Source organism: Schistocerca piceifrons, chromosome 8, assembly GCF_021461385.2.
Source record: "Schistocerca piceifrons isolate TAMUIC-IGC-003096 chromosome 8, iqSchPice1.1, whole genome shotgun sequence".
NCBI lineage: Eukaryota > Metazoa > Arthropoda > Insecta > Orthoptera > Acrididae > Schistocerca > Schistocerca piceifrons.
In genome coordinates, this window is record NC_060145.1 from 240,630,035 (window position 1) to 240,653,192 (window position 23,158).

Below are 23,158 nucleotides of genomic sequence, written 5' to 3' on the forward strand. Positions count from 1 at the left end.
ATGGGGACATTTAGTCAGCGCGAGAGCGTTACGGAGATGCTGAACAAGCTCCAGTGGCGGACACTTCAAGAAAGGCGTTACGCAATACGGAGAGGTTTATTATCGAAATTACGAGAGAGCACATTCCGGGAAGAGATGGGCAACATATTACTACCGCCCACATATATCTCGCGTAATGATCACAACGAAAAGATCCGAGAAATTAGAGCAAATACGGAGAGTTACAAGCAGTCGTTCTTCCCACGCACAATTCGTGAATGGAACGGGGAAGGGGGGATCAGATAGTGGTACAATAAGTACCCTCCGCCACACACCGTAAGGTGGCTCGCGGAGTATAGATGTAGATGTAGATGTAGATATACCCTACTACTGCCCCCCCCACCCCCACCCCTGGCCGTTCTGACCTCATCACCCACTGCCGGCCTATTTCAAAGTCTCTGACCCGGCGATCATCTACGAAAACTGCAAAATAAAGCCGGCCGGAGTGGCCGAGCGGTTCTAGGCGCTACAGTCTGGAACCGTGCGACTGCTACTCTCGCAGGTTCGAATCCTGTGATGTCCTTAGGTTAGTTAGGTTTAAGTAGATTCTACGTTCCAGGGAACTGATGACCTTAGAAGTTTAGTTCCATTGCGCTGAGAGCCATTTGAACCATTTGCAAAATACATTCGCTCCAATTAGGCTGCCAGTGGAAGATGGCACCGGGAATACGAAGATAAAATGAACTGGAGCCTCCAAGGCTCAGGCTGTCATGAGTTGTTTAGTTTCGAAGCTGAACATTTAATGTTTCATGAAACAAGTTTTTGCTTTGACGAAACTGTTATAGAGGCAATTGAAACTGTTTGCGAAACCGTAATGGTCTCACATGACACATAAACGTACATACACTCCTGGAAATTGAAATAAGAACGCCGTGAATTCATTGTCCCAGGAAGGGGAAACTTTATTGACACATTCCTGGGGTCAGATACATCACATGATCACACTGACAGAACCACAGGCACATAGACACAGGCAACAGAGCATGCACAATGTCGGCACTAGTACAGTGTATATCCACCTTTCGCAGCAATGCAGGCTGCTATTCTCCCATGGAGACGATCGTAGAGATGCTGGATGTAGCCCTGTGGAACGGCTTGCCATCCCGTTTCCACCTGGCGCCTCAGTTGGACCAGCGTTCGTGCTGGACGTGCAGACCGCGTGAGACGACGCTTCATCCAGTCCCAAACATGCTCAATGGGGGACAGATCCGGAGATCTTGCTGGCCAGGGTAGTTGACTTACACCTTCTAGAGCACGTTGGGTGGCACGGGATACATGCGGACGTGCATTGTCCTGTTGGAGCAGCAAGTTCCCTTGCCGGTCTAGGAATGGTAGAACGATGGGTTCGATGACGGTTTGGATGTACTGTGCACTATTCAGTGTCCCCTCGACGATCACCAGTGGTGTACGGCCAGTGTAGGAGATCGCTCCCCACACCATGATGACGGGTGTTGGCCCTGTGTGCCTCGGTCGTATGCAGTCCTGATTGTGGCGCTCACCTGCACGGCGCCAAACACGCATACGACCATCATTGGCACCAAGGCAGAAGCGACTCTCATCGCTGAAGACGACACGTCTCCATTCGTCCCTCCATTCACGCCTGTCGCGACCCCACTGGAGGCGGGCTGCACGATGTTGGGGCGTGAGCGGAAGACGGTCTAACGGTGTGCGGGACCGTAGCCCAGCTTCATGGAGACGGTTGCGAATGGTCCTCGCCGATACCCCAGGAGCAACAGTGTCCCTAATTTGCTCGGAAGTGGCGGTGCGGTCCCCTACGGCACTGCGTAGGATCCTACGGTCTTGGCGTGCATCCGTGCGTCGCTGCGGTCAGGTCCCAGGTCGACGGGCACGTGCACCTTACGCCGACCGCTGGCGACAACATCGATGTACTGTGGAGACCTCACGCCCCACGTGTTGAGCAATTCGGCGGTACGTCCACCCGGCCTCCCGCATGCCCACTATACGCCCTCGCTCAAAGTCCGTCAACTGCACATACGGTTCACGTCCACGCTGTCGCGGCATGCTACCAGTGTTAAAGACTGCGATGGAGCTCCGTATGCCACGGCAAACTGGCTGACACTGACGGCGGCGGTGCACAAATGCTGCGCAGCTAGCGCCATTCGACGGCCAACACCGTGGTTCCTGGTGTGTCCGCTGTGCCGTGCGTGTGATCATTGCTTGTACAGCCCTCTCGCAGTGTCCGGAGCAAGTATGGTGGGTCTGACACACCGGTGTCAATGTGTTCTTTTTTCCATTTCCAGGAGTGTATTTAATGAATAAAAGTTCATTGGCGGTATTTTGCTTTGAAAGTATTGGGTTGCCGCTTAAGTTTTTAGCGTTTCTCCAGAAGTTCCAGAAACACAACAGATACGCATAAAGGAGACTTTAGTCATCCATAATATCTTCTCCTTCACTATTTACAGCAGTTCTCCAACGGTTGGATAGCTTTTCGATTCCGCGACTATAGAAATTACGCGGTTTTGAGGCGGAGAACTCGTCGAGCCATGTTTGGAGCTCAGATGCATTCGGAAAGGAAGTTCCTTCAAGGCTGTTCGATAGAGGGCGGTAAAGCTGAAAATCTGAGAGCGTCGAGATCGGGTGAATAAGATGGATGTCAAATGACCTCCAAACCCACGTATAGCCTTTTTGTCAGTCTAGCAGAATGCGGGAGACGTTATCGTGGAGTAGTATGACTTCACGCAGTTTTGCTGGGTCGTTGTTCTTGGACAGCTTTTGCGAAACGTCTCATTTGTTCACAATAAATGTCGGCGGTAATGGTGACACATCACCCCCCCCCCCCCCCCCCTGAGACCGTGCACCTCATACTTGCCTCTTTCCTTCCCACATCCCTCCCTACCTGGCCCTCTTCAGCGCGCCCCCCTCTCATCTCCCCCATCTCTTCCCCTCCCTCCCTTCATCCGTCTCCCTCATCTCCTTGCGCCTGGCAGATCCTCCGTTTTGATCATCGTCAGTGCGCCACATCAGTGTTGTGTTTAGTGCTGTTTCTCCTGTGCGTCAAGAGGTGTGATTTTAATTGTGTACTGCCTTGAGGTTCGCCGTCAGTGTTTGTTATGTGCTACGCCATCCGTCGATACCTTTTATGCTCCAGTCATACTGTGCCTTGTGTTCTTTTGATTGTCGCAGTGTGTGGTCTTTTGTGTCTGCTACTTTTAAACAGTTTTAACAGTTTTTATCTCCATTTTACGGTCACCCCGTTTTTTGTCTCTTGCCTTCCATGATGTTCGCCCTTTTTTATATCTATGTTCACCATATTCTCTCCTTTGTTATTTTTAAATGTCTTCTATTGTTTGTTCTATGTCTTTCGGCTGAAGAGCAGCGCATATGCTGCTGCCAGCCGGCCCCAATGGGGAATTGAAATATAATAAAGAAAAAAAAAGTGACACATCGGAGAAGCAGTTCGTAGTACACCACTCCACCACTGTTCCACCAGAAGCATAACATTATCTTGTGTGGATACGCGCAGGTCTCGGTGCTGGGAACTGCTTCTTTATTGGATCATTCGTTTCTTTTCTTTACGTTAGCAGAAAGACACTATTTCTCGTCATTAGTAACGGTATAGGAATGATCGGTGTTGCTCACTAGACAATTAATGACGAGCAAGCAGACATGCACATATGACACTCAATTTTCTAGCGCCCAAAGCACCACTCACTCTCTCCAAATCATAAAATGACAGTGCGTAGACTCAAATAGCAACAGTGAACTACAAGTAAGAAAATAACAATCGATAAACCATCCCGTAAAAACAAATACCGCCCGAACAAGTCTTCAAGTCCCAACGATGCCAAACGGCAGTCGTGTCATCCTCAGTTCTTAGGCGTCACCGGATGCGGATACGGAGGTGCACGTGGCCAGCACACCACTCTCCCGGCCGTTGTGTTTTTGTGACAAGTGCCTCTGTTTCTCAATCAAGTAGCTCCTCAATTGCCTCACAAGGGCTGAGTGCACCCCGTTTGCCAACAAACTCGGCAGTCCCTGACGATGACCCGTCCATGTGTTAGCCGAGCTCGACTTTGCTTAAATTCGGTAATCTAATGAGAACCGGTGTTACCACTGCGGCAAGGCCGTGGGCTCAAAAACCCATAGCAGCCTCCACGCCGTCATGCAAGACAAAAACTCTACAAACTTATGCACAAACCTAATATTTATTTCGATACGTATTTCGGAGCAAAAGTCATTACGATAATCCTAAGTGAATCTTCGAAATACCAACAATGGAGCTTTCGGTTCGAAATACACAATGAAAATAAAAACCAAACTACAGAGAGGATTTTCACTCATAAACTATAATATACGCTGCCAGAGAGACAAGGCCCCCATCGGTAGGAGTGCCGTCGGGGCGCTACGGGGGCGACAAGGCCGATGATCCTTCCAGAGGCCGGCAGGCACCATTCCTCAGCTCCCGTGCCCACAGACGACGTGCAGGAGCGCTGTGCGAACAGCGAGGGCCGAGCACGATAGCATCTGCCGGGCCGGAAACCGGCGGCCAGCCGCCTGCGTGGGTCGCGGTTCGACCCCGGAGCGCCCCGGCATTCATCATCTCGCATTTGCATCGAGTCCGCGCCGCCCGCCCTCCATAAGCGTCGCCTTTCCTGATGCGGACACGAGCTACAACGCTGCGACCTACCGGTCCAGTTGGGAAACTCCCAGCAGCACGTCGGTTATTATGCGCCGAGCTAGTGGAGTCAGATTTTCACGACCTCTAGAGACTTATCCGATCTGGTGATGCTTAATGCAAAGATAAGTAACTAATTTCGGTTTTAGCGCTGTAGACGACCAATCTGTTTTGTGTTTACAAAATTTCCTGTCTTTAGTACATGAGTTGAAGCTAGACGCCGGCCGCGGTGGTCTAGCGGTTCTGGCGCTGCAGTCCGGAACCGCGGGACTGCTACGGTCGCAGGTTCGAATCCTGCCTCGGGCATGGATGTATGTGATGTCCTTAGGTTAGTTAGGTTTAAGTAATTCTAAGTTCTAGGGGACTTATGACCTAAGTTGTTGAGTCCCATAGTGCTCAGAGCTACTTGAACAATTTTGAAGCTAGACGAACAGACGACGGTCCACTTGGTAGATTCTGGAAACGTACCTTCACTCAGATGAATTTTTATTTATATGGGTTCAGTCATATTAAAGTTTCAAAAGATGTCATCATCGCCTTGGACGGTTAAAATTATCAATTTGTAAAGTCCACTATGGCAATTTCGTTCTTTAGCCATTCTGAAGCGGGACATAACGAAAATTACTTGCTTCTTGGTTTTGACACGTGTAGATACAATAAATGTTTGCTGTGGCCCAGCTGATATAAATTAAATGGCAAAATTTCGATCATCGATTTCACAAGTAAATAATTTTAAATGTCAGAGTGATGATGATATCTTTTTAAAAGTTCCCTAGTGTATTCCGTCAGTCTATTTACGTGACTATCTGAATGTGGCTTTTTAAACTGGCGTAGACAGCTAACGTTACCATATGGATTATGCTTCAAATGGCTCTAAGCAATATGGGACTTAGCATCTCAGGTCATCAGTCCCCTAGACTTAGAACTACTTAAACCTAAGGACATCACACACATCCATGCCCGAGACAGGATACGAACCTGCGACCGTAGCAGCAGCGCTGTTCCGGACTGATGCACCTAGAACCGCTCGGCGACAGCGGCCGGCCATATGGATTATGTTTGTTATTTTACTCGTTTGGCGGTCGACACTGTGAGCTCCCAACGTTTATGAGAACTGTACTAAATGTCGGTTAGTGTGCCTTCTCTAGGAAATAAATAGGTCTTCCCCTGATTACGGATTTTCCGTGGCCACGTCTTACGTGGAACTACTTCCTTGGTAAATGATTTACTCTCTAGGAATATTATGCTCATAGTTAACTCTCATAACTTTAAAATAGGAACGAAACTACTAAATAAATAGTCGGCACAAGTACGACAGTTCTGAAACTTCGTGAAAAATTCAAATGTCATGGCAAGCTGGGAATCGAATAAAGAGCAATTCCCGTGGCATTTTCTAATAATAGGAAAGTGTGTGTGTGTTTACAAATAATTTCAGCAGTGATCTTCCCATCGGTGTAGGATCACTCACAACAGCAACGCACTTGCACAACCTATTGAGGTGATGTAACACTTTTGTTGATATGTAGATATGGCAGTTCTCCAAATAAAATAACAAAATTTGTCTCATTAAACAGTGATGGTACTGACCCAAAGATGGGCTCTGTTTTAAGTTGCAATAGACCTACTGCTTTGTTGGAGTCAGAACTTATTCAACACTTGTATAAGATAAATTCCAAGGATGACGCTAAAAAGAAATTACTCGGCAAATATTATTCGGGAACTCTGTGCTCTATCACAGCGCCTATTGGCATCTGAGAATTTTACAAGGCATCTGACAGAAAATACTAGAATGGCTTTCCACTTTACACGTGGGCCGTCGTTTTGTACGTACGGTCACGCATTTTTCTTTTTTACCATATTTGAGTAGCGGATGATCAGGACTGCGATGGAAGACGCACCTGCGGAGCGGCGTCCAGCATGCAGATGAAGGCGATCGGCTGGCATTGGGCGTGCTATGACGGAGCATTATGCCGGCATTGTCTTCGGTTCGCGCCAGGCCCACTCCGGGGTCAGCAAGATCGGCCGTTGCGCCTTGTAAGGATTTGGGACGCCAAGCACATGTGCCACCACAGGAACAGCACAATGTCGCTGAGCGGTTGGCTCCACTTTCATAGTTTCACGTGGTAAGTTCTAAATAAATGAATAACCATTCGTCATCATAATATAAGAATTAGATGTTCTCCTCTACTGTCTTCATCAGAATCAAATGCGGTCAATGCTACATAACTCGAATTTTTTACGAGATGCATGCAAATATCGGATGGAAATTAAATCGTGTAGAACGTCTGTGGCTATATCTGTTGATCCTTACTTCAGTTCCCGATGTCTATACCAGATAGTATTACAGCAAGGTCATGAATTAACGAAAGTATGTAGCGATGTAGAATTTGTCCTGTATCTCTGTTCATTTTTCCGCCTCAACGATTTGTGGTACAGTATGTTACATGATGTTTTATGCAGGGTGATTATAATTAAAGCTAAACTTTCAAAACGCTGTAGAAATAACGCCACTGGTCAGGATGACGTCAAATTGCAACGGAATGTTATCGGAGAAGGGGGAAAACGTATGGCAGAAGAAAAATAATAGTGTGAAAATTGATCAGTAGATGGCGCTGTATGCGTCAGAATACGTAAGTGAGCCGGCCGGAGTGGCCTTGCGGTTCTAGGCGCTACAGTCTGGAGCCGAGCGACCGCTCCGGTTGCAGGTTCGAATCTTGCCTCGGGCATGGATGTGTGTGATGTCCTTAGGTTAGTTAGGTTTAATTAGTTCTAAGTTCTAGGCGACTGATGACCTCAGAAGTTAAGTCGCATAGTGCTCAGAGCCATTTTTTTACGTAAGTGAAAACACCTGTCACGCGCACGACCTCTTGAAAACTCGCCGGGTACACAGCTTTTCCTCCTTTCGCGACTGCGACGTTCGCCTCTGTTTCTGTGCAGGATCTCGAGCTGCTCTTAAAACTGTATTACAAGAATGATGACTGTGCACACGTCGCTCTGCAGAAGTTCCAGACACTGAAAGGTTTGGAAAAAGGCGTTGGTTCGATGACTGAAGTGGGTCTAGAGAAAATGATTCGGAAATTCTAAAAGACGGGTTCTTTTGGTGTGCAACCGGATAGAGGCAGGAAACGAACTGATTCGACGTCAGTCGAAGCAGAGGGCACAGAAATGCAGGAGGAGACGAGTGGTGGTGTGCAAACGTATAGTTCACGGAGAATTGCTCGAAAATTGGACATACCCGCGAGCACGGTGCATAAAATCCTACGAAACGTCCTTCTTTGCTATCCATTCAAAATTATCCATGTGCGAGTTGCTTCCTCTTGACCTGCCAGCAAGAGAGACCTTTGCCTTAGAATTTCTTGCTTGCATGGAAGTGGACAATGATTGGCCGTGGAAGATTTTGTGGACAGACGAACCCACTTCCATGTGACAGGATATGTCAATACACAGAATTTTCGAATATGGGCAACGGAAAATCAACACGCACATCAACCAGTACCACTTCATCCTGTTGAGGTCGATGTGTGGCGCTGGTTACGACATCGTTTATCACATGGCCAAAGTTTTTCGCAGACACAGGTGCTTCCGGTCCTCTAACCTGTACCGTCACTGGTAAGCGCTATGAGTGTCTTTTGCGCAACCAAGTCATTCCAGCTCTCCAGCAGCGTAGATGTGCGGATGGGATCATTTTTATGCGAGATGGCGCACCTCCGCACATTGAAAATCCAGTTCAGCAGCTGCTGAAGCGCCATTTCGGAAATTCTAGAATTATCAGCCACCATTTCCCTACAGTCTGAGCGTCCCGATCACCTGATCTTAGTCCGTGTGACTTCTGGCTGTGGTGTTCAGTGTTCTCCCATTATTTTAAGTTGTGCTATCATGAACAGGAAAATGACAAGAGTAGTGAATATTAGGAAAAGCGAAAAATTACTAATATCTTTAATTCACGAAATGTTTTAAGCGAATGTTTCAAAGTTGAGTATAAACTTCATTGGAATGCGAGTGAAAACTACTCAGTGGAATTTAACTGAAAATACTTATTAAATACATAAAAGCTGAAATCACTTAATTTCAGTTTAAGTATCAGAGTAAAACAAATCCAGATAATATTCTGTTGTGAGCGCTCTAAATCTTGATCACTGGTTGTGCAAGCAACGCAAAAATCAGCAACTTAAGAAGTCTGCATACGTTAGCGCCTCCAGTTTTTTGATGAAGCTAGAACATGCAAAATAACAAATAGCAATAAATAAAAAGACGTGCTGTTGTAGATGTAGCTGAAGAAATAAAAAGAATTCAATCGCTACGTGTTCTAAGTCAAACAATACAGTTATCGCAGGAGATTTGTGACTGGATAGACGACTTCATGGCATCGCTCTTCAAAATAGTTCAAATGGCTCTAAGCACTATGTGACTTAACACCTGAGGTCATCAGTCCCCTAGACTTAGAACTACCTAAACGTAACTAACCTAAGGACATCACACACATTCATGCCCGAGGCTGGATTCGGACCTGCGACCGCAGCAGCAGCGCGGTTCCGGACTGAAGGGCTTAAGACCACTCGGCCACAGCGGACGGCACCATTGCTGTTCATGTTATATATTCATCAGATGCTAGACAATCACAAAAGTAAACCTAGACTTTTCTAGATGATGCAGCTATCTGTAACTACATACTATGTGAACGAAGTTGATTCAGTCAGGTCTTGACAACGTTTCGACTTGATGTAAATACTGGTATCTTACTTTTAAATCATGAATTTAAAACCATGTACTTCGTGAAACGCAATAATATACATCGTAATTACAATATTAATGGGTCACACAATGAGTCAAATCATATAGTTAGCTGGGTGTAACAATCACGTAGATATAAAGTAGACGGATCATGCAGCCTCAGTCGTAAATAAACAAGGTGGCAGACTTCGGTTCATTGGTAAGACACTGGGAAAACGAAGTATGTATACAAAGAAGAGTACTTACAAAACATTTTTGTGACACATATCATAATAGTGCTAAAGCAGATAGTACACATACTGAAAAATCAGTATGAAAGGTGACAGGTTTATTTTACTTTAGGATACGCTGGTTATAGTGAGCTGGTAAACGGTTGAAGTCATACAACTCCCTCCCTCCACCCCCTTCTCGCTCCGTGCCGCAAATACTACTTACGAAGCTTCAGTAATCAGTACTAAATGAGGAATACAGAACGCATTACAACCTTCTGAATATCGATCCCGTCAGAGCCGCGAAGACGAGATCAGACTATTTACCGCATGCACAGTGGTATTTAAGCAGTAAGTATTCCCCTAATCTCTGGGTGTAACGGGAAGAAACACTAAACTGAGTTATACTGCCCAATAGTTTTGAGAGTATGAGAGTATGTACGCAGATATGAAGGGTCTGGAGGGAAAAAAAAATTGGATGTGTCGAATGTGGAAATTGCGTTATTGGCAAGCAATTGGTTTCCAGAATGAAGTAATTTCCCAAAACGTAGCAAAGCGTGGAAAGAAACTTTTGAGTCAAGTGAAACACCTGCGATAATTCCATCATGAATCTCGACTACGCGAATCTCTGGTTTTACAGCGACAGTACACGCATCACGTGTATTTAAATATGGGATAGCTGACTGAAGATTGGTTGGTTGGTTTGTGGGATTGAAGGGACCAGACTACTAGGGCCATCGGTCCCTTTTTCCACGAACTTGGAACACCCACAAACAATAAGAACAAACAATGGAGATGACAAGAGACGATACAGGACAAGAAAGACACAGACAGAGACCAGAAAAAAGGAATTAAAATCGCACCGAGTGTGACAGTGGTTGGCCTACCATAGGAACAAAAAAGGGAAAGCCAACCACCAAGAAACGCACTAAAAACCCCAGTCTAAAATCGTAAGCCAAAGGCCAGACTCAACACAAAAACGTACAAACACTTAGATCCATAGATAAAAACACCCTGCCAGAATAAAACTCAAAACTAAATCTGCCACCGCAACGTCATCTGATAAAAGTGCAGGAAGCGTATCAGGCAGCGCAAACGTCTGCCTGACCGGAGTTAAAAGCGGGCAGTCCAACAAGATGTGGACCACCGTCAAAGCTGACCAGCAGCGACATAAAGGTGGGTCCTCACGCAGCAATAAATAGCTGTGTGCTATCCAGATGTGGCCAATGCGCAGCCGGCAGAGGAGTACAGAGTCCTTGCGAGAGACCTGCAAGGAGGAGCGCCACGCACCAGTAGCCTCCTTGATGAGTGAAGGAAGGGTGCGCCATTCTTCACCCCAGGTGCGAAGTACCTTCTGCCGCACAACTGACCTGGGGCGTGATAGTAACAGAAACATCCACCAGCTTCTTACAAGCGAGTAATGCCCGTGACTGGGTAGGGGATGCTGTTTTTATCAAGACTGACACAGACCGCATTTTTGACAAGCCCTCCACCTCGTTCCCTCATGGTGTGGCCATGGAGGGCCACCAGCGAGAGAAGATGTACCATGCTTCATTGCATGTCATCCACCCTGATACCACCTACTCCAACCAAGGGCCCACCCCACGGGCCCCACCCACCCTTAGCAAGGGCCACCTGGCAGGATGGCCACTGCCGGGAGTCCCGATGCCTCAGGGAGATAGGCAGGCATCTACTCCTTTGAAACGTGGGGAGTTAACGGAGCATGCATCAGTAGAGCGATCCCTGTGTTGTCAGGGGGCTACAACCAACAGGGTATATGGTGAACCCACCACAACAGACTGGCTACCGTGCTGGATATTAGGTGGCAAATGGTCCATGGTCGTCGTCAGCGCAGAAAGCGACACTGCAGAGTGAATGGCGGAAATCGCACTCAGGAATATCCTCGTCCAAGAGATCGAGAACGAGCGGGACTGTAATGCAACGACGAATAAGCTGGCTAAAGGTCTCAATGCACGATGGACACAATGCACCAAGTACGGCGCCCTTCTCCATTATGCTCGCTCTTCGGAATAATTTTGAAATATGGTGGTCAAAACCAAGAGGGGATCATCACATAAGGGCCGAAACTTTTGAGATTCCTTTTAGTCGCCTCTTACGACAGACAGGAATACCGCCGGCCTATTCTTACCTCCGAACCCGCAGGGGGGGCTGTCTCCTGAAGAACTTATCAATACAAGGGTGGCAAAACTTCTTCAGGCTTTAAAAATGTTCATATTTTAACCTCTAAATCAGAAGCATAGTTTGAACAAATAACGAAGTTGAGCAAGTTACAGAAAATAACTGCAAAGCCATCGTGCAACTGATAAGTAATGAATTCTCAATCAAGCATGTTGGACAGTTCATGTAGCCCATCAACTGGTCGACATTGTTGTGATGCCCTTATGACACCATCCGTATTCCTTTGTGACAAGTCGTCTGAAATTTCAGCATACCACAGTGGCTGAATTCAGATCATATTATATTATTAAGCAGGATTTTGCAGCGCACTTTGAGTCTAACAGTGTTTTCTAGACTAACATAATTTTTTATTAATACTGTCCACGATGAAAGGGGATGGATTACATTTGAATGCTTCGATCATTTCCTTAAAATTTTCGAGTGTTTCCATTAGTGCCTTTGCATTCCATAATGTAACACTTTTAATGACTTACTTGCCTCCTTCCCCTTACACCAAAACTTTGAAAGCTAATATCTCTGAAATCGCTTGGTTTTTTTCCAGTTTTAGCCTCTCAACAGATGCGCATGACCAATCTCAATCGAGTGGTAGCAGCAGGTCAATTTAGAAAAAAAGTGATTTACTTGTTTTTTTTTTTCCGTGAGGATTCATACAGGGTGTTTCAAAAATGACCGGTATATTTGAAACGGCAATAAAAACTAAACGAGCAGCAATAGAAATACACCGTTTGTTGCAATATGCTTGGGACAACAGTACATTTTCAGGCGGACAAACTTTCGAAATTACAGTAGTTACAATTTTCAACAACAGATGGCGCTGCAAGTGACGTGAAAGATATAGAAGACAACGCAGTCTGTGGGTGCGCCATTCTGTACGTCGTCTTTCTGCTGTAAGCGTGTGCTCTTCACAACGTGCAAGTGTGCTGTGGACAACATGGTTTATTCCTTAGAAAAGAGGATTTTTCTGGTGTTGGAATTCCACCGTCTAGAACACAGTGTTGTTGCAACAAGACGAAGTTTTCAATGGAGGTTTAATGTAACCAAAGGACCGAAAAACGATACAATAAAGGATCTGTTTGAAAAATTTCAACGGTCTGGGAACGTGACGGATGAACGTGCTGGAAAGGTAGGGCGACCGCGTACGGCAACCACAGAGGGCAATGCGCAGCTAGTGCAGCAGGTGATCCAACAGCGGCCTCGGGTTTCCGTTCGCCGTGTTGCAGCTGCGGTCCAAATGACGCCAACGTCCACGTATCGTCTCATGTGCCAGAGTTTACACCTCTATCCATACAAAAGTCAAACGAGGCAACCCCTCAGCGCCGCTACCATTGCTGCACGAGAGACATTCGCTAACGATATAGTGCACAGGATTGATGACGGCGATATGCATATGGGCAGCATTTGGTTTACTGACGAAGCTTATTTTTACCTGGACGGCTTCGTCAATAAACAGAACTGGCGCATATGGGGAACCGAAAAGCCCAATGTTGCAGTCCCATCGTCCCTGCATCCTCAAAAAGTACTGGTCTGGGCCGCCATTTCTTCCAAAGGAATCATTGGCCCATTTTTCAGATCCGAAACGATTACTGCATCACGCTATCTGGACATTCTTCGTGAATTTGTGGCGGTACAAACTGCCTTAGACGACACTTCGAACACCTCGTGGTTTATGCAAGATGGTGCCCGGCCACATCGCACGGCCGACGTCTTTAATTTCCTGAATGAATATTTCGATGATCGTGTGATTGCTTTGGGCTATCCGAAACATACAGGAGGCGGCGTGGATTGGCCTCCCTATTCGCCAGACATGAACCCCTGTGACTTCTTTCTGTGGGGACACTTGAAAGACCAGGTGTACCGCCAGGATCCAGAAACAATTGAACAACTGAAGCAGTACATCTCATCTGCATGTGAAGCCATTCCGCCAGACACGTTGTCAAAGGTTTCGGGTAATTTCATTCAGAGACTACGCCATATTATTGCTACGCATGGTGGATATGTGGAAAATATCGTACTATAGAGTTTCCCAGACCGCAGCACCATCTGTTGTTGAAAATTGTAACTACTGTAATTTCGAAAGTTTGTCTGCCTGAAAATGCACTGTTGTCCCAAGCATATTGCAACAAACGGTGTATTTCTATCGCTGCTCGTTTAGTTTTTATTGCCGTTTCAAATATACCGGTCATTTTAGAAACACCCTGTACATGTCTGCATCTACATAGATACTCTACAAGGCACTGTACGGTGCGTGGTGGAAGGTACAATTCACCACTACTAGTCATTCCCTCCCCTGTTCCATTCTCAAACAGAGCGAGGAAGAAACGACTGTCTGTACGCCTCCGTATGAGCACTAATTTCTCGTAACTTATCTTCGCTGTTCTTACGCGCAATGTATGTTGGCGGCGGTAGAATCGTTGGGCAATCAGCTTCAAATGCCGGTTCTTTAAATTTTCTCAGTAGAGTTCCTCGAATCCCTCCAGGGATTGCCATTTGAGTTCCCGAAGCATCTCCGTATCACTTGCGTGTTGTTCGAACCTACTGGTAACAAATCTAGCAGCCCGCCTCTGACTTGCTTCGATATCTTCCTTCAGTCCGACCTGGTACGGATGCCAAACACTCCAGCAGTACTCAAAAATAGGTCGTGTCACCGTCCTATATGCGGTCTGCTTTACATGTGAACCGCATTTTCCTAAAATTCTCCCAATAAACGGAAGTCGATCATTCGTCTTCCGCACACAGTTCTCACACGTTCGTTTCATTTCATATCGGTTTGCAGCATTACACCCGCGTATTTAAACGACTTGACTGTGTAAAACAGGACACTACTAATACTGTATCCGAGCATAACAGGTTTGTTTTTCCTCCACATTTCTTCGTCCTCAGTCGTCAGGCTACATTTTTTGAATGAAAAGTTTATATTGGTGGTCAATGCATTGTTCTTGGGCAAAATAACATGGAAATAACGAATTTAAAAAATGGTTATGATTTACAATTATTTTAGAGTTTTTTCAAAGTGAATACCACTTATATTTGAAAACAAGTAAAATATATGCGATAACCTGAAAGTTCAGTATTAAGTATCGAAAAGTTATGAAAACATCACTGGAGTGTGAAAAAATAAGTCGTTGCCAGATGGAGTCCTGGTGTTACAACGAAAACAATACATCGCTATGTTGTTGGGATGAAATAAACGGTCATTTGTTCAACAGTGTTGTTTGTATTAGCATATGACAGCAGCGTCTAAACGAAATCTAACCCAAAATTGCTATAAACAAATAGAATATACTTTAATTTTTCGAAGTCGTGCTGATACTTTTTTTAATCTGATGTTGCAACTCACTCAAAGCGTACTGAGGAAAACAGGTGATGCAGTGGAAGCACGTGGTGTAATGTATATGTTACAATTAGACGCAGCGCTTTTGGCTTAATCTCTGAACTAGAAAAAAATGAAATGCGGATGTTGCTTGTATGCTACATTGTGACTGGGGACATTAAATAGGTTTGTTTAGACACAGAAACTACGTAACTGTGTATCGTAAATGTGATTTTCTGTGAGACGTGCTTCAGCAGCTTACGATCAATGCGATGAATAGCGACGTAGGGATGTTGGCCAAATTCGGATGGCCTCGGACACTGTACAGACTGAGTTTGGTATTTACTTTCCACCCTATCTTCGCGATTCAAAAAGACAAAAAAATCTCAAATATTTTTTCATGAATGATGATAGGAGAAATTTTACATGTAAATTCATTGTGCTACAGGCCAGGATATGACAGTTACAACATTCGAAAACGGTTGTCAACAATTAAGACTAGTTATGCGATTCTGCTACTGAAAGTTTTTTTTCCAACTAAGTAAGCAGTTCATTTTTAAATTTTCTAACGAGGCGAAACTGATTGTAGTATCATTTTTGTAACCCAAAGTTAGAAAAACGCAACAAAACAATTTCATTTTCTGTAACGTGTTGCAATATATGGAAGAAGAAAAGTTCGACGGCTATACGAAATAAAAACACTTGGAATATAAATATTGAGCGGAATATGCAGTAGATGTAAATATCTGAAATTTTTTTCCGCAACAACCATTACGGAATTTTCGACCCTCTCTTTTTTGACTTCAGAATCTACTTAATGTGACGTAATTTTTGCAAGTTCATTTTTTTCTTGTTCCTAATGACTTTTCTGATTAGTGGCTCTATGATTGCGAGGTTTTGAAAATCACAGCTGTTTTCCAATTCACAAACCATTTTTTATGTATAACACGAACCCAAACGCAGCCGACAAAATTTGGAAAATCTAGGAGAGACTTTTTCTCAATCTTTTGGTTCAGGGGGCCAGGGGTCTCTGGCGGCCCGCCGCAGAGTAATTATGTAATACTGATTTACTGGGTTTGTCACACACTTTATCTTTCTTTCTGTGAAAATATATTCGTAATAATGAAAGCACCTGCAATATGCAATCGCTAAACGAAATACGAAATGATCCGGTTTCTCGTAGGCGCCTATGAGCCACAGAAATAAAAGTACGTCACTAAGGGAGCAGTTCAGCATGCAATCGTTGTGCCGGTCATCCAGTGAAACCTCACACCAAGAGCATATCGGCAAACTCTTCATAAGTGAGCCTATACACAGTACTGCTGTGTATCATTGTTAAATCATTGTACGACCAATACTGCTAGAGGAAAAAGGCCGAGACAGAAAAGAATAGTACTCAGTGCAAGCTTGAGGGCGAAGTGTGTTATCAACAGCAAGTACTGTAACTGAACGGAACAATATTACTTCTAAACAAAACAAACACCGAAATCCTGTCTACATTTGCATATTTACAGAGATGATATCGGTGCAATACTGATGCGAAGAAAAATGGGGTAAAGAAATCAAACCAAGTGGATTTAGAGTGAAAGTTTTACTTTGGAAACACTACTCACGCTGTGACTAAATCACGTCTCCGCAGTATCCTATCTTCCAGGAGGGCTAGTCCCGCTAGTTTCGCAGGAAAACGTTTGTAACGTTTGGAAGGTCGGAGATAAGGTACTGGTAGAAGTAAAACTGCGGGGACGTATCGTAAGCTGTGTTTGGATGGCTCTTTTGGTAGAGCACATGCCAGCGAAAGGCAAAAGCTACGAGTTCGGGTCTCGATCCGGCACACAGTTCTAATCGCCTAGGAAATTTTCGAAATCGGATTACTCTGTAACAAGCCATCTGAGACTACGGATCCATGATACCGAAATACTCGAAAAATGTCCCCAACAACCTCAAAAATTATGTCAATGGAGTTTGGATTTACCCTGCATATGACATTGGTATTCTAACGGAAATAATTGTTTGTGACTAAATATGCGATGAGGTTGGCGGTATTCGCAATGCCACGTGGCGCTTTATCTTCCTTGAGAGGGTTCACGCAGCAGGTTGCTGAACGTACAAAGTAATTTCTCGGGGCAAAAGCATAAATTTTTCCATGAAGGCATTGACCGTCTTGTCTCACTGTAGGATAAATATATTAATAGTTATGGCGATTACTTTTGAAATAATAAACAGCTTACTTACTTTCTTCAACGTGTCTCGTTTTCATTTGACTGCACCTTAGAGTTCAAGTAAACATAACATGAGAAACCAAAAGTATGATGGCAGTGTGTGACACGACGTCAGTATAGCAGCCTGTAGTTGCATAATATTTTTTAGGTTAAAATAATTAGTAATAATATTAATTCTGTCTCACTAATCACAACAATATGCCAGTAAATCCCGAAATACGTGCCTCAGCAAATGCCCAAGGACACCACGTAATATTTGGTGATTGACGTGTCCAGACTAATGCTTAACACTTATGGAAGGAGTGAATATTAGTAAGGATTTTGTTCATTAAACAGTCCGTGAGCGATGGGCGAGAGATCGTATCCAAAATTTTTCCAGGTAATTTCAGTAAGACCGGCATGTTGTAACGTGTTAGGGGACCCAGGCTGAAAGTGTAACTCGTGTGATATAGTTATGTGCGTACAGTTTGAGTAGTAATAAGTTTTTTTTTTTTTTAATTTGGCCAACGACAGCTTATGGCTATTCAAGGGATACGATCAATATGGACGCAGCACTCTTATGTGTGCTCAATGGGGAATAACATGTGAAACATATAATCGCCCTGCAGTCGAAGGCGATTAGTTTCCGCCAGCTCAATCCAGCCCCCTTGAAACATTATAATAGTAATGGTGCGTGGCAAAGGGAGTGTGGCAAATCTCTTTCCCTCCCCTCCCCCCTCCGCCCCCCCCCCCCCCCCGGCGCACATGCACAAACACAAACACACACACACACACACACACACACACACACACACACACACACACACACACGCGCGCGCGCACACAAAGCCAGTCATACCATTTAACCCATTCATCAGACATTATGTGTGCAACTTCTCGGATGCAGTCATCATGCTGCAATGTGTTTTCATAGATTTCGTTGTGCTTTAACATATGTACATACATGAACTGTATCAGCTTTCATCGATCATAATAATAATGATTTGTGTTAAAAATCATCATAATTCTTTTTCAGTACTCTTATTTTGATTCGGTTAATGATTTAAGTTCTTCACTCCTTTATAAAATGTCGTTCATGACACACAGGTAGCCATGCCCTCTATCCAGAGAAAATTTTAATTCACTTGATAGTACACAAAATGGCGCCACTAACTCAGAATTCGGGCATCCATGACAAAATGCTGTTATACGACCACTTAAAAATAATGAAACGTTTTGCAGACAGTGCTAACATGAAACGTTTAACCAACTGTAGAGAATCAAATCTCTGAAGTATTTTTATCATTATCAATCTGCTGTAACTTTCCTAATAAAAAAAATTAGGAATAATAATTGTGACAAATACACTGTTCGAATCTTGTTTCAAAGTAGTTTGTGTGTTTTTCTCTTTTCTGCGGAATCAAAATCAGTGAAACGGCAACTAATTAATACCAGTACAAAATTACGTAGCAATTAATTAATTTTTCAAAATGTTCGTGGCTATGGTCGTGAGAGAAAGTTTCATTCAAAAACTAATGTCGGGTAAGTAGACAAGAGAGTGCAATTGTCACTAGGAGCGAATAAAATTCTCCCGTTGAGTGAGGATAACCCTAAACGAGGCCCATTTTTTTCGATTGCCGTTAAAGAAGCCGAGTGGATTACTTGCACTTCTTGTCCTGTTTCAATCTGGTTCTTGTTAACTATTGCCGCTCATGTATTAGTGACCACTCAGCCACCGAAAACATCAAGGTAATGTGCGGGCAGAGTACTATATCTTGTTTAAAACCCTATAAATAACAGCAATATTGCCAGGATGAGGATTTCATTCTCCTACAGCGTGAGCACTGATATGACACTATGTATTGGATGAAAATTGTTCGATCCGCTTGAAAGTTTCGGTACCATTATATGTTTGTTATAAGTAAGGAAGCGGCGTGTAACAGCGTGAAAAAACATTGGAGCGCAAACATAAAAAATAAACAAAACTGAGTCACTACGAGCTCCTCTTGAAATGAGAATGTCTTTATGGAGCTTAATCGATCATTTCAAACAGAAAGAGGGACATTGAAGAAATTCGAAAGAGAGAGAGAGAAAAGTAAGCAGGAATATGTTTGCTTCAAATTATAGTAAGGAACACAAATGCTAAGAGCAAATAAACAAATAAAATAAAATATACCAACATTTATTCGGGTACGAGAAATCGTAGGCTAAAATTCTTTGACCATGTTAAAAGAAATGAACCAACAAGATTAACTAGATAAATTGTGGAATAGTGCGACACCCACAATAAAGCTGAAATTCAAATAATAGAACAGATTGGTGCAGTAAAAGAAGACATGAATCTAGCGTGAATGACACAGCTTGATATACATACTGAAAAATTTGTTGGCAGAATATTCACGATACACACATCATATGAAGGGCGGAAAAGAGCTCATTCTCAGATAAACAAGTAATACAGGCACAAAGAAAAGCTGAAACAAAACTCTGGAAATGCCTCTTGTTGTACATCACGTTGTCAACTAGAGCCCAAACTTGAATAACACATATAAATAAACAAAATCCACGGAGTACCAGAAATGTTGACTAGCACTTTTATTTTATTTTTTTAATGACTGTCAAAAGTTATTTACGTGACCACAGGTTCAGTTTCGTTGTGCGCTGACTATTTGCTTGTAGGACATCACGTGCTCAGGAAAGCTCTAAACGTAGTAAGACAGAACCTGTCTCGGCGGGACGTAATCATATTACCGGTCGTTGCTAAGCGACAAGCATCAGATGCCGTGTACTAACATGGGCGTTTACGAGCTGCTGCAGGCAAAATCACCTGAATGTAATCTCTGAGCACATATCATTAGGAGAGACCACTGGCAACAGGTTTCCATCCTGTACCGTGGTCACCGACCACGCTAGTCAGCTGACTATCACCGAAGGCCGTAAACGTCGTTATGTGAAACTGATTGAAATCGCTTGCGGATGTTCTGATACTACGTTAGCCGCATGTCGATGAACCTGCTTGCTTACCCTGTGTTCTGACAATGGCTGCCGATAACAGGCAATAAATAAAACAAGGCATTAAGCGTACCGTATTGCTGACAGATGAAAGAAGAATGTCTGATAGGAATCCGAACCACAAGCATCGCTCGTAATGGGAAGCAATCCACTGTCGGAGACATTCGCGCATGCCGCACCAACCGACTCTATTGCTGATAACCTCAGTCTCTCAGCCGGTTTTTGAGTCAAGACTGATGTTAAAGGCAGCAGAACGAGAACAACTGTGGTATAGGGATGGATACGAGCACACGGCTTTAACATTTCTGGATGATTCATTGATTCTGTACACCGTATCCAATACTTTATTTTATAACAAAACTCACAAATGATTTCTGTTTCATCTGTCTGCGTGATACGTTCTCCCACTGAGAAAGAATACGAACAGAGGTTGCATTATTCATAAAATAAGAGCATGATAAACATTAATTCAGTAATTTTTATTTCTTAACTTATTGTCTTTATTCGATGTATTTCGACGCGTGTGTTGGCTCCAAACCTTGAAGTATATATCTGCCTGCAGGAGGATATTTAGGTTTTGATTTTAAAATGCACGTTGAAATAACTTGTTTCAGGAAATTTATCTTTCACACAGAGCATTTAAATTTTTTCTTTACGTGTCATCACAGTTTCAACATTCACATGTGTTACTGAGAAAACGACGTGATATATACAGCACAGCTCCCAACCAGCTTCATACGAGAACTATTTCTCACGACTCACCAAGAAGAACAAAAATTAAACAAAGAACAAAGATTACACACGTATCAAAAAAATTTCTTCTGCGTAAAAATGAATTACTTACCGATAACATTTTCTTTGCAATTTTCTTTTGAAAGTTTATAATTCTAAATTTTACTGTAGATGGCCCTAAATGCAAGTAAAATTCAATAAGTAAATTTCTAAATAAATCTGACACATCACAAAAAAAAAAGTTTTCTGAAAAACGTAGAAGCAATATTATTTGTTAGAGCTATTGTTTCAACACATATTCTATATATAAAGAGTAGAAAAGTGTTTTATTGATGCATTGAAACTATACGGAATGTAAAATTACAATTTCGATCTTAGCTGTATTGTACAGCAAATTTATGGAGTTTGTCGAACAATGCGCTTCTCCTAACAAGTACTCTACGTAGCGGAAGACGAGCTACTGACCAGTTCCGTTATAACTTCTGCCCTGCTTCATATCATGAAGATCTCAGATCACGACCTAAAGAAAAATCTGCGCATATTTTCAAATTACACCAACGTACAGAAACGATAACCCCTCATATACGGCAAAGTTGACAGTACAATGTCTGCTACTTCATGCGAGTAATGAAACATAATTCGTTTCACAGTTACGATACTATTCAGAGTGCTAAATTACAGGCACTAATGAGCTGACATGTTCTTAAACCAAGAGCATATATCATTTGAAACACTATTACCTCCCATATAATACGCAACCTAATACATTATCATCTACGTTTATCATGTCACTGCTAAGAAATAAAATAGTTTTGCTAACGAAATTCAAATCTCAACCTTGACGAAAAATTCATGATTTTACAGATTTCCTTTCAAACGCTTGTCACAGACAGCTCCGATTCTGGTAAGGTCATTACCAATGGAGGAAAACTATGATTAAAAAATAAATTAAGAAACAAGAGTTAGGACGTTGCGAAATGAAATGTGTGTACACGCTGTTTACAATATTTGGTTCATGTCAGAACTGCCAATAAAAGCGCTTTTTGCAGGTACTGACGGACGGGGCAAAGAAGACATAAAAACCAGACTAGTTTTGGCAAAAGGGCTTTACTAGCCAAGAGACGTTTACTAGTATCAAACATAGGTCTTAATTTGATGGACAAATTTCTGAAAATGTGCGTTTGAAGAACAGCATTGTATGGCAATGAGACATGGACTGTGAGAAAACCGGAACAGAGGAGAATAGAGGCATTTGAAATGTGGTGGTACAGAAGAATATTGAAAATTATGTGGAATGATAAGGTAAGCAATGAGGAGGTACTCCGCAGAATCGGCGAGGAAAGGAACATATGGAAACACAAGATGAAGGGACAGGATGATACCTGTTAAGACACTAGGGAAAAACTTCCGTGGTACTAGTGGGAGCTATGGAGGGTAAAGATTCTAGAGGAAGACAGAGATTCGAATACATGACTGGAATACATCCAGTAAATAATTGAGGACATAGGTTGCAAGTGCTACTCTGAAATGGAAAGTTGCCACAGGAGAGAAATCTGTGTCTGGATGCATTAAACCAGATAGAAGACTGATGACTCAAAATGAAATAGAGTGTAGCTCAGTGACCATGCGCCGATGGGATGCCTGTCAGAGCCGCTTCGAAAACATATAGGATTCCTCGATGTACGATATGCAACCACGTAAGTTCTGGACTAACAACCAAAAGTTTGGGACGAAAAACTTGTTTGGACGAAGCTCAGGAAAGAGAACCTTGCCAAAGAATTTTTCGACTCGCTGAAGTTTGGTATCCAATTACAGCAAAAGTGCTCAGAAGATGTGTATATGTATATTGTGAAAAGAATAGTGTGCAGAATCATCTTAATGAGATGAAGAGACTGGCTGGACACAAGGGGCTCAAGCTCTTCCTACAAAGACACACAGCCATTGCAAGATGGAAGGCACAACACTTGAATCCAAGAAGAGCTGCAAATCTGAACAATATTACTGTAAACGATCATTTTCAGAAACTGAAAACGGTCTTGTCAATTGGAGTTATTTGACAAATCTCACTTTATCTACAACATGGACGAAAAGG